The following is a 13,349-nucleotide window of genomic DNA, read 5'->3' as shown; positions in this document are numbered from 1 at the left end:
ACCTAAATAAAAATAATACCGTCTCGTCTTCTCCAATGCTCTCTTCCCCTCCATACTTGAGTTTCATGTCTTTCAAACACTTTGGAAAATAGCAATAGCCTTGCATTATGAAAAAAAGGAAAGACAAACCATAAGCATGTAGACTCAAAGTGGTTGGTTGCTGGTGTGACTTCTTCCTTTCTTAAATGCTTGCCATCTGGAGCAGACATCCTCACTACCTAGCCAGCTTCCTCATCATTCTCAAAACTCAGCTGAAAATGTTTTGCTTCCCCCTTGTTTAGTCCTCTTAATTTCTTTATTCTCACTTGCTTGCCTTTCACTTAACTTGGAAAAACAGGGCAACTGCTGCATTGAATTCACTTGTAAATGTTCAGCTAAAAGGGACTATGTACAGAATTCACATATGCTACTGATCGTTTCTGGTCCAACAAGTGAAAAAGATGCTTTCCACTTGAAATCCTTAAGTGAGTAAAGTTCTGCTGTAACATACTGAAGAAATAATTGGTTAAAATCTGATACAGCATGTTTCTACAGGAGCTAATTTTTATTTTCCCTCTAAACATTTTAATATACTGGGAGGCATGTGGGCCCTTTTTGAATATTTCTGTTATTAAACAGCCTAAGAACAGATGCTGATTTGTTGACATGGGAATGAATGTTTAAGTCTGACACACACAGCTAGCTGCTTGTCAGTACTTTTGCTGTGATAAAGATCTAACTGGCCCTGGACAGCCCTAGATTGCTATTGCTTCACGGTGGTCAAGCCTGAAGCTTGAGGAGAAAGAGCCCCTGAAACCTAATTCAGTTAGAGAGTGGGTTAGTCATGATGAGAGAAACAAATAGGGATACTTAATGTTTTAAATACATGAATTTTTAAAATAGTACCAAGAGATTATTTGGATTCCAAATATGTGACTTTCTTCAAAAATGAGTGTCATGATTCATAGTCATCAACATAATCCAAAGTTTAAGTTCCCCTGAAAATATGAAGACATAGGTAAAGCTGAAATCATTGCTGTTTTAACCAGGCCTGCAACAGAGAATACCATGTACCTCCCCTGGGATGTGGGTGAGGCTGTGGTGGGGGCACAAGGGATGGAGGCTGCAGGTGAATGAAAACTCTCTAGTCTCTGCTTTCTGATGCTTGGCCCCACTTGCTTGGATGTTTTTGACTTGTATGGCAGGTAATTATACTTGGGTACTGAGTAAAAATTTATTAGCTTTTTGTTGGATTGCTAATCTTTTTTTTAATTATTCTTTTTAAGGAAAGGAACAAGCATTATTACTTTTTACCAATTTTCTCTGTTTCTACAGCATTGTAAAATATTCTAATTTTCTCATGGAACCCAAAAGCACCATAAGGTTTAATAAGCAAAAAAATAAAATAAAATAAAATAAACTTTTTGCTTTGCCAATTCTTGAATGATCTTAGCAACTAATAAAGAAGATGTCACAGAAAATCCTAAAATCAAATCTACAAGGACTTAATGCCAAACTTAGTCTAGTGAGAAATTTGATAAAGGGTAATATATTCATAGACAACTATAACGATTGGCAATTTGAGATAAATACCATACGGGGCTTATTCATCAAAGTGTCTGTAGAGGTGAAGGACAGGTAAACAAACAACTTTCCCTTTTCTTTTCTCTTTATTTCTATTCTTATGATTCTTGGCATCACAGTTCAATTTTTATAGCAGTTTAATTAAAATTTAAAAATCTGTATATTTTTTGTTCCATTTAATTTTTAAGTTTTACATATGTAACATTTTAAATTACTAAAGTGGTACATAAACACTATAAATAAATCAAACAATCCAGGAGAGTATGATCATGGATAGCTGCTGCATTTACTGTCCAGCACCCTGTGCACCTTCTGAAAGTAGCATCCTGATTTTCTTTTGGGCAGCCACCCTTCTCCAGCTGTTTGTTAGTCCATGCAGTTTGGGTGGGGATGCCGTTACCCCAGGCTTTAGGATGTTCCCAACAAGAGTAGCACACTAACCCTCTGGCCAAAGTGATTGATTCAGGGTAGATGTGTGATCTAAGTCATTCAGTAAGATTCAAGTTTAGAATTTTATGCTACTTCTGTCATCTATTCCCCTTCTCCAGGGATAATCCCTAATAATAGTTTGGTATATATCTTTCCAGACTTATTTCTCTGTCACATATGTTTGTTAAGAAAAAAAGCCCTATTTATCCATATGCACACAGATACACACACACACACATATGTGGCTATATACATGTATATAAACATAAAAATAAAAGTTCTCATTAGAGTGGCATAATATATGAAATTACAATTTACTTCCTTAACTCAAACTTAGATTATTTATATCTTTTCATTTTAAGGCAACACATGGACCTTAATTTACTTAATCATTGCAGAGTATTCTATCATATAGAGATAACGTAATTGAGAACATAACCAGCAGGATGTTCTACACCAGAGTGGGCAATGAAAGGAGAACAACATCCTCTAGAAGCAATAGCCTCATTTCTGGGTCAGCTCTTGTATCATTATTTAGCACATCTTAAGTGAGAAGAGTTAGAAGAAGGAGACGTTGCTGAAGGTACAGAGAGTCCTGTGAAAGAAGTCACTCTTGAGGAAAATGGAAATGGATTTAGGGAAACTCAGAAGAATAATCTGAATCATGTCTCATAGCTATCTTCCTCAGAATCTCATCTGATAAACAAAGATCTAGCATGTGAAGGTATTCTTTAGCAGGAGGACTGAGTCATATGTTGGTTCTAGTAAAACCATGCTCAGATTAGTCTTGGAATTGTGGCACAATCCTGGATCAGGACTGGGAGTTTGGGATTGAGGTCTCTGGGAAGGAGTGAAGAGGTGAAGAAAGAATGGAAGCATCTCCCCCTTCCTTCTTGACCCAGCGACTTGTTTCCATCAGACCTGCAACACGGAATACCATGAACCTTCCCTGGGATGGTCACAGGAGAGGCCGTGGTGAGGCACAGGGGCTGGAGACTGCGGTGTACAGAGACAGCATTCAAGGAAATGGCTCGAGGAGGGAAAAGGAGAACAAGATCTCAAATGGGTGAAGACGGAGCCCCAGGGGACCACTGGCAGTTCATGGGTTCATATGTAAAATTTTTACATGGGTTGGCCTTACCAAAGCCAAAAACTGTATGTATTAATCTAATTGTTCAATGCACAAATAATTCCCACATGTTAACTACAGCAAACAGTGTGTCTTAAGTTATCAATTCCTTAGGTCAGAAACCATATGTATTAAATATTTACAAGAATACTAAATATATTATGCAGAATAATTGCTGAAAATTGATAGCCCTCACCTTTTACTTCTTCATATCTATGGAAATTTAATTAATTATTTATTTGTTTAAAGTCTTTACTAGATTTTAAGTTCCTTCGGGAAAGAGATCATGATTTTTATTTTGTAGTGTGTGTTCACCACCTAATTATGTGCTTGGCATGGCTAATATGTTTTGTTGAATTTATCTATGATTTGTGATGGGCAGGAGAAAGACAGGGAGAGGAAAAGAGAGAAGAAAATGGGAAAGATATGAAGGAAGGGGAGAAGAGAAAGAGAGAGCCTAGGGAAGAAGAAAAAAAGGCTCATTTCAAAATTAAGTACTTTAATTCATCATAGTATTTTATGAAGTGAGACTTTCTTTTGTTTTTTTGCAAAGTAACTAAGAATAGGACACAGCTTGAACCTGATGAGATATAACAGCTTCATTTTGCTTTTCTTCCGTCCTTACCTAAAATTCTATATATAGAGTCGACTTCTTACACTTTTTTCCCTTCTTAAAAAAAGAGGCAAGTCAAGCAAATGCCAAATCTATTTTTATTATTTCAAAATATACATACACTCACATAACTGGCATCTTCAAATGATACTGCAATTTTTTCAGGCCAGCTAGTTTGCTTAATAAATCCCCTTAGAAAACCTAAAACAAGTATGAACTAAAACAGTCAGAGAAATCACTGTAATGTGTTTTTGCCTACATTTTAGCACTACCCTCTCATTTTAAGATTAAAAACATTGTGAAAAAATTGTCATAAAATCAAAGGATATTGAGTGGAAAGAGGTACAGGCAGAGTTTTTTTCTAACTTTCTAACTCCTCTTAATTTTGCTCCTCATGCAATAACTAATCCCCATTCTAAACTAAGAAACTTCCTTTCTTACTGAATTCATTTGACCAAACAATGAAGTCAAAACAATTTTTCCTTCTTGATTGGGTCCTATTTAGCAGGAAAAATTTAACCATTTCGTGGTATTTCTTCAGTCCAATACTGAGTTTGAAATTTTTAAATTATCTGTAGATTTGTGTCTAAAAACGTTACGTTAAAAAATTTAATCAGAAGGGAGCTTTTGGGGAATGGGAAAAGGATGTATTATTCTAGTTAATTGTGACTATGATTTAAGAAAGCTAAAGTTTTAAATTCTGTATCAAAAGTTCAGAAATTCAAAATGAATACTTAAGAATTTCTTCATTTCCTATAGATATTGCCCTGGGCTAATTTAATATTTATTAAATCCCTATCAACTAAAATAATTCACATCATCTAATTTCTAAAGTACATTTTTAATCCAACTTGAAAAGAAAAAAAGAACACTTTAAAATTACAAAAAAGGAAAGGCATTTATTATACTGCTTCTTCAGATAAACTAATTTCATCTAAACTAATTTCCCACACACAAACATATTTTCTATACTCAATTCAGAACGTAAATTATTTTCTAGGCTTATGAATGTAGATCAAAGACGTCAATCTCCAGTGAAAGAAGTTGCAGACTCATTGAATATGACTGGTGGATTCTGGCTGTCTATGCTTATGAAATTAAACAGAAAATTATATTTTTCAGTGGCAGCTGTAGATGAGTAGTCTACAAACAACATTCCAAATTCCATTCCTATTTTTCCTCTATATAGCATTTTTTCCTAAGTCACAGTAATGGTGTACATTTTTATGGTAGATAGGAAAATCATTTAGTAAGGCTTACTTTGAATTTTTAATTTTTATCAGATTTTTGCATATTTTGGCATCTAAAATTACTTTACTATGGCTAAACAAAAAATTGGATAGTATTTTCCCTCAACTTATTGTTCTGTAAGATTAATATATACATAACCTTGAGAAAATATCAGAGTAAAAACATTTTATATAGCAAAATACCATTATCAAAGTATAAGAATTATCGATAGTACTAACAGAATAATAAGAAAGCAGATATTGTTTATATCTAAAAATATCATCCAAACTAATAAACTTTTAATCATTAGAGTCACCATAGGTGCTATATTTTCCAGGATAGCCTGATTTCCAGTCATTTCATCCTTTCCAACAAAAACAATTTGTCAAGGATAGAACTTTATAAAATTAAAATTTACTTTTGTAAAAATCATTTCTAATAATTGATTGCTCAGGGGAAAATTACCTCATCATAAAAAGGTTTTGCCACAGTATACTGTACTTGGAATCCTGCTGAGATCACTAAGTTAACAGATGTTTATGATATTTAACCTAACTCTGCTCACTGTACTAGGTACCCAATAGGTGACAGAGGGGAAACAAATAGTCTTTTCTCTTTAGAGGCTTAAAATCTAATTGTGACAATACCAAGCCTCACAAAACCACACTGAACAATAACTGCTCAACTGAGAGGAGCCAAGAGGGTGTGCTCCAGGAGTACAATATAACAAATTTGTGTGACGAGGAGCAGTCACAAAGAGTTCTTGAAGAACAGGACTGGTGGGGGCCTTTGATGGAAGGTAGGCTCTAGAGAGATGAAAGGGCAAGAGAAGCCGCTTAGTGTTTGTTTGGGGAAGTTAGGGGGACTTTAGGGAAACAAGCCTGAGACAGGACTGAGAATGGTTTTCAAGTCCAAGCAGTTAGTAGGTGATATGGCCACTACTCTACACTCAAATGTGACGTACACACTTTGGATGATATGCAGAAATGCGCCCTTTTGACTCAGGTGAAGGGTACCCGGGGTCGGGAGAAGTACTAACCTCTGATATTAATGTGGTAGAAGTAAGGCAAGGGAATTAGTAAATGTGTTGGTGGAGCCCTGCTTTCATCTGCTCTTTCTGTGAAACCCAAGGCACCACAATCACAAAGCAATCAAGCAGTGACACAGCAGATTCAGCTTGCTATGCATTCACTGTGAAACTTCGTAAATCCCAAAGAATAACTTTTTTAGTAAGGTACACCCTAATGACTTTACTAAACAAAATATCTCATTGCAGAAAATCATGTGAATTTTAGAGCTAAAGAAGCTCAGAATGGGCAAAATAAATGAAAATGTAAATTAAAAGGAAGAGGGTAAAATTCCCAAGTAAATAATCACTACAAACTACACGTTCCAAGCAAAACTATAGCTGTTCATCCATGGTACACTTTAAATTAAGACAGTATAAACATGCATTATATAGATCAATTCCATTTTTTAATTTCTCTATACCACTTAATATGTGTTTCAATTACTGTTCATTTTGTTTTGTTAAATTTACCATCTTTATCTTGGTTTTTCATATTTAGGATCTGACAACTCAGCAATTGCTTGTTTCTGGTAACATTCTCAAATGTTTTATTTGGTGTCACGTATTATGGGCAGATGATAAAAATCTGTGCTTGTTTTTATCACCTCTACCTAACTCTGAAAGTAGACTACAGAAATCCAATAAGAATTCAAATATACTTATCTTCAGGGCACAATACAAAATCCATCTATTTATTCAAGTATTTGATTAACAGCATCTATATTTATGAAATGCTCAGGGCTCTACAGGTGAAAATATTTTATAAGAAATAAGTATTATTAAATAATATTCTGTGATGCTATCAGTATTTTGTGTGCATCTGTGCTAATGTTCAATAACTTTAATCAGAGGTCTAAAATTTACCATAGACTTATAAAAATAAGTTCAGTTTACATAATAAATCAGAAAAAATATATAAAATCAAAGGTATATCAAGAAAGTGTCCCATGGTATCTTGGTGTTTGTCTACCATTGAACACTAGGTAGTTTTTAGACAACTGTTGAATATTATCTGATTTTATATATATAATATCTACTCCCCACTGCCATATACACCCAAATAGTTCATGCTAAATTTGAACTAACATCCACAAAGAGGGAACTTCTGACTATTGGCAAATTCATTAATAAATGAATTTGCGATTCTATTGTCAGTAAGCCATACTAATTACCAACTAAAATTACATTTTGCTAAACCCATTTATGAAGGCACAAGGTCCTGCTTTAACAAAGGGTAACAAGAAGTCACTGATCTGAATAGTGCTGTCTTTCACTAGCTGTACATCTTTCAACATATCTTTCTGGGCTTCCTTTCCCTAATCTATAAGACCAATATGATTATCTCCAACATCCTTCCTGCACTAAAATCTTGCCACTTAATGATAATAAATGATTATTATGCCACTACTATTTCTGGTGATGACATGGTTCAGCCATTGTCCCATATACTTTAAACACAAGAACTCAATTAAACTTCACAACAACCTATGAGGAAGATGCTCTGGTTATCTACACTTTAGAGATGAGGTTTAATAACCTGCCCAAAGTCAAAGAGCTCATAAGTGGCTGATATTTGAATTTAAGCAGTTTGACTTAGAACTCACTCTTCTAACTACTATGCTATTTGACAATAAATGATTGTTTTATGATAGAACTATAAATAGAGTTATCAACAGATTTATTAATAGCTTTATTTTTCTGAAATTAATCTAAATCAAATCTGTAATTGTTAAATCTAATTCTCTGCTTTGTATATGCAATATTCTAAAAGGACTTCACAGATATTAAAAATGTGATCCTAAAAAAAACTCTCTGAAGGATGGTGACAGTATTTTTAAATTTGCATTTTACTTATGAGAAAATTTGGAGCTAAGACCTAAACATTATGAGACTTCCAAGTTACAAAGTTAAGCCACCTTAAATCCTTTATAGAACAAGAAAAGGTAAAACCTACTAGACACACAACCAAGATTAAAATTTAGAATTTCTGACTTCCACTCCTGTCTAAATGTTTAGCACACTGAAATATTTTCTGCAACATATCTCTCTCTCCTGCCTAAGGTCCTGACCTATCTATCTAACAGACAAAACAGATTCAGTATACCCAAAATGTTAGCCATCGTTTTCTCCCCAAACCTATTTTTTCTCTTAAATTCTCTCTTCTGATTAATGATGACATTTACTCACCTAAACCAGAAATCTGGAAGAATATTCCTTTCTCTCCCTCATCCTTATGATGTCAATCAATTCCATAAACCCTACCTCAAAACATTGCTCAGATCTATTTATTTCCCTTTTTTCCCACTGGCACTGCTTTAGTTTAGGGCCACATTATATTTCCATGTTCCAATATCTTCAGTCTCCTGTCCCTCCAATCCATTCTCCTCTCTACAGCATTATCTTTCATAAAAGTAAATTTAATCACATTATTTTCTTGTTAAAATCCCTTAATTCCCAGTTACTAAAAGATAAAATTAAGAATAATTTGCAGAATGTCGAAGGTCCCTGTGATTGACCACCACAAATAGTCCTCTTCAGTTCAACTCTCTTGTGCCCTGGCTATAAGCCTCACCAAACTACTCACAGTTCATCATACATAATTCAAGTTCTGTGCACGTGAAAATCTCTGCCCAGAATTTCCCTCTGTCTTGTGAGTCCCTCCTTATTCCAAATGCTTCCACCCCCATGAAATGTTTCCTTACCTGTTCCCAACCCCAATTAATCCTTCTTTTGTTCTCTCTTGCACATGCCCATATTATTATAGCACCTTTTATACTGTAGTTTAATGGTAATGTATATCTTTCATTTGATGAGATTAAGTGCCAGGCGTTGTGCTTTGAATGTTTTCTCTAGTCCTTAAAAGAGACATAAACATTATAATATTAACCCCATTTTACAATTGAAGTCTCTGAGGCTCAAAGAGGTCAAGAGGCTACATAAATCAGAAAGGGGAAAGCTCAGGTTTGCAATCTATTAATTGCCAAAAACCCACATTCTTCACATATCACCATGTTTTTTCCTTGATTATTTGGTTATATGTCTGTGTGCTCAATTGATCCTTGAGTTCTTTGGGAGCATTTCTTATTCAATGCTGGCACCTTGGTACCTAGTACAGGGCCTGGCATATGGTGGACATTCATTAAATGTCTAGAGAGTAAATGAATGAGCCCATATGATGTTAGAATCACTAAATAAAATCCTATTGCTACTAATTACCATTAAAGTAGAAATGCCAATTTTTATGAATATGACTGATGTAGAAAGAAGATTTTAAAAATGTTTTATGACTTTTTAATGCAACCTTATTGAGTTTTCTTGTATCCTAATTAATAAAATAAAGAATAATAATGGCATGCTTTATATCCCAACATTATTCAGATGTAATTAGCTTTTTTTTTCAATAAGAGGCTTAGAATAAATTATTATTTTCTATTCTTCCAGAAAGGTCTACCTATTTTTCACATGATGATCTAAGCCCCAATTGTTTTATAATAATGTATTTGTATATAGAGCCACACAATTTTAATTATGAACATTTATGCAATCACTTTTCTTGAAAGACTCTTCAAAAAGCACTACTGGAAATTGATAAATTATTTTTAAGGAATACTACAATGAAATCTGGAATATTCCTGATTTTGAGAAGACAAACTATACCATCTATGTAATGAGCTAAAACTTGTTCTAAGAATTGGGGTATTCTACTAAGAGAATCTCAATATATGGAACTGGCTAGTGTGAAACAGGCAACTAAATTCTTGTCATAACTTCATAAAAGAATCACTGTGCTTTCTATCATGGCATTACACAAAATTAACTGAATATTGGCCTATTTGTCCCAATGGTTCAGTCAAACACAAAGAACAAAACTGAAGGGAAAAAGTGAATGCTAGGAGAATTACTGGGTGGAAAGAAAATTCTGAAGAATATAAGTTGTTTAGAAAAACCTTTTGGTGGAGGACATTTGGTAAAGAACTTTCATTCTCAAAATGTTATGGCTATTTATTTGTAAATAATAGAATCATAAAACATTGTAATTCAATCCTAGAGAAATTCTGGTTGACCAAGATGGTGGCCTAAGACACTTTAGGGTTCTGTTCTCTTACAGAATCATTGAATTACTAGTAAAAACTGGCAGAGCCATCTTCCTCAGAACTCTGGAAAACAATTAAAGGGCTGCAGTAACTGGGCAAGTACAAGTAAAGAAAATGCAACTTAAAATAGGTAGGAGAAGTGTGTGGCACTCTTGCTGCCTCTCCCTCAACCCCCTTTCCCCCCAATGCAGTGTGGAGCCAGTCTGAGTTCCCATTGTGGGTCCGTGACCCCGTTTTGGAGAAATCTGAGTAACTTCTGTGTGCATATTGGGTATGTCAGTGCCAATAAATTGGTGGCAGCCTGAAAGAATGAACCAGCACACTCTTCTCTGGCTCACTGACCCAGAAATTGCCCTGCAAGCAGGAACAGTTAGTGGACAGTTAAAACAGAAGCAACAATCAAATCAAAGTGACCTGGGACAAAGGATTACCACTTGCAAACATACAACAGAGCACCTGGGAGGAGGGTCAAGTATTTAGTAGGGAGGGAAGGGGATAATCAGACTCCTGTAAACAGGGGAATAACTAAAGCCATGAGTACAGGCACAGGATAAGACAAAGGCTCAGAAAAGAGAGAAATCCAAACTATTACTTCAGGCTTTCTCGATAGGAGGGCTAAACTCTGAAGGAAAACACCAGCCAACACAGAGCCAATTTGCAAAGACTGTGAAAGGAGATTTCTGTTTCTCTTAGCTGCTGTCACTCAAGGAAATCTATGTAACATTAGTAACTAGATACAAACTTAAGTAAAGAAAGACAGCTCAGGGACAAAACTCCAGAGTTAACACATTAAAATACTAAAATGTAAAGTAGGTAACAAAAGATTACAAGACCAGCAAACAAGAAATGATGCCTCATTCAAAAGAAAACAAGGTAAAAACTCAGAAACTATCAATGAAGAATACCAGATATTGGACAGATTAAGTGAATTTTGAAGAAATGATCTACCATATGTTCAAGACAAAAGAAAATATGAATAACAAAAATATATCAGACAATAATAGTTCAACAATATAAGAATCTCAATAAGGAGATCAAAACTTGAAAAAGGAACCAAACAGAAATATTGGAGGTGAAAACCACAATAACTGAAGTAAAAATTTTCCTAGATGGTTCCAACATCAGATTAGAGATGGCAGAAGGAAGAATACATGAACTAGAAGGTAAGATGATGTAAATGATTTAGACAGAAGCAGAAAAAAGAAAAGAATGAGAAAAAGAGGACAAAGCCTTAATGGTGTGGGACACCGTTAAGCATGCCAATATACACATGATGTGAGTTCCAGAGGAGAAGAAAGAGAGAAACTTGCAGAAGGAATATTCAAAGAACTAATGGCAGAGAACTTCCCAAATTAATGGAAGTCATGAATACTCACATACAAGAAAACCTATGAACCACAACAGGATAAAATTGAAGAGAACTACACCCATAAACATTGTAGTCAAACTATCAAATGCCAAGGACAAAGAGAAATGTCTAAAAGTTTCAAGAGAAAAGCAATGTGTTATGTACAAGGGAGCTGATATGATTAAGTGATACCTTCTCAACTGAAACCACAGAGGCAAGAAGCAGTGGGGTGAAATATTTAAAGTGATGAAAGAAAACAATTGCTAACCAAGAATTTTATATCCAGTGAGACTATCTTTCAAAAATGAGAGAGCGTGTTTGCTTCAGCGGCACATGAGAAGATTAGCATGGCCCCTGCAAAAGGATTCATGCAAATTCGTGAAGCATTCCATATTTTTCACAAACAGTTGAACTTAGAAGTAGTAGTTATTGGCTTTATGTAATAAAGGAAGCATTTTTAACTTAAAAAAAAAATGAGAGAGAAATTAAGACATTCCCAGATAAAAGCTGAGGGAGTTTGTCACCACTAGGCCTGTCCTACAAGCAAAGCTAAACAGAGCCCTTCAAATGGAAAGAAGTAATATAAGACAGTGAATTGAAGCAGCAGAAAGAAGTAAAGCTCTCAGGTAAAGGTAACCATATAGTCATTATAAATGTCAGTATTTTGTATTGTATCCCGTGGTGTGTAACTCCATGTTTTACTTCTTGCAGGTTTAAAATGCAAATGTATAAAAAGTAATGATAAATCTATGGTTTTGGAGATAAAATGTATAAATACATAATTTGTAGAAAGTACAAAAATTGTTGGGGGGGACAAAGGGGCTAGAAAGTGTTCATGTATCCAATTAAAGTTAAGTTGGAATCAAATCAAATGTGATTGTTATAGATTTAGGATGTTAAATTTAGGCCTATGATAATGCCTACTTCCACATTTCCAAAGAATTGAGAGGCAAAAAAGGTATAAGACTTACAATGACCAAATAGCAAAATGGCAGAAGAAAGCTCTACATTGCCAGTAGTTACTTTAAACATAAATTCCTTAAACTCTCTTGTTAAAAGGCAGAGATTGGTTGACTGGATAAAATACCATGATCCAACTATATGCTGTTTACAAGAGACTTACCTTCAATTCACAGACAGAAGTAGGCTGAAAGTGAAAGGATGGAAAAAAAATATTCCATGCATATAGAACCAGAAGACAGCTGAGGTAGTGATACTAATATCAAATAAAATAGACTTTAAGTCAAAAAAGTTACCAGGGACAAAGAAGGACACTATAAACTGATAAAGGGGTCAATTTAACTAGAAGACATAATAATTATAAATATTTGTATCAAATGGCAGAGCCCCAAAATATATGAAGTAAATATTGACAGATTTGAAGGGATAAATAGATGGACTACATTAATAGTAGGAAACTTCAATCCATCACTTTCATTAATGGATGGAACATCCAAACAGAAGATCAAGAAGGAAACAGAAGGAGGAGGAGCTAAGATGGTGGTATAGAGAGGAGTGGAAGACTGCTGTCTCCCTGGAACAATTCATAAATGACCGAAAAACTAGTAAATAACCTGGAATAACTGCAGGGGGACAAATGTGACTGTCCACTCATCATACACCAACCTGAATTGGGAGGAATGCCCAAGATCACAGCATAAAATCTGTAAGCAAAATTGCAGACCTGCACTGAGAGCTGAGAGCCCCTCCCTCATGGAAGCCTTGTGGTGCTAGAGAGCAGCACTCTCCAAACAAGTGAGTGTACCTCAGCCCAGCTCCAACTGGGGTTTTAATGTTAACTGCTCAATACAGACAGCGAATCCCCAACAAGCAGAGGCTTTTGGTGATGACTGACCTTGAGAGAGTCAGGGGAC

The 13,349-nt window shown here is 35.0% G+C and overlaps 1 protein-coding gene and 1 pseudogene across 4 annotated transcripts in view; one reads left to right on the top strand and one right to left on the bottom strand.

Moving 5' to 3' along the window:
• IMMP2L (inner mitochondrial membrane peptidase subunit 2) overlaps window positions 1-13,349 on the bottom strand; it is a 995,917-nt gene that overhangs the window by 129,671 nt on the left and 852,897 nt on the right. The window lies entirely within an intron of this gene.
• Window positions 11,809-11,873, top strand: LOC119535600 (annotated as a pseudogene).

Source organism: Choloepus didactylus, chromosome 5 (genome assembly GCF_015220235.1).
Source record: "Choloepus didactylus isolate mChoDid1 chromosome 5, mChoDid1.pri, whole genome shotgun sequence".
NCBI lineage: Eukaryota > Metazoa > Chordata > Mammalia > Pilosa > Megalonychidae > Choloepus > Choloepus didactylus.
The sequence above is the reverse complement of the archived record's forward strand: the minus strand, read 5'-3'. Positions and strand labels throughout refer to the sequence as shown.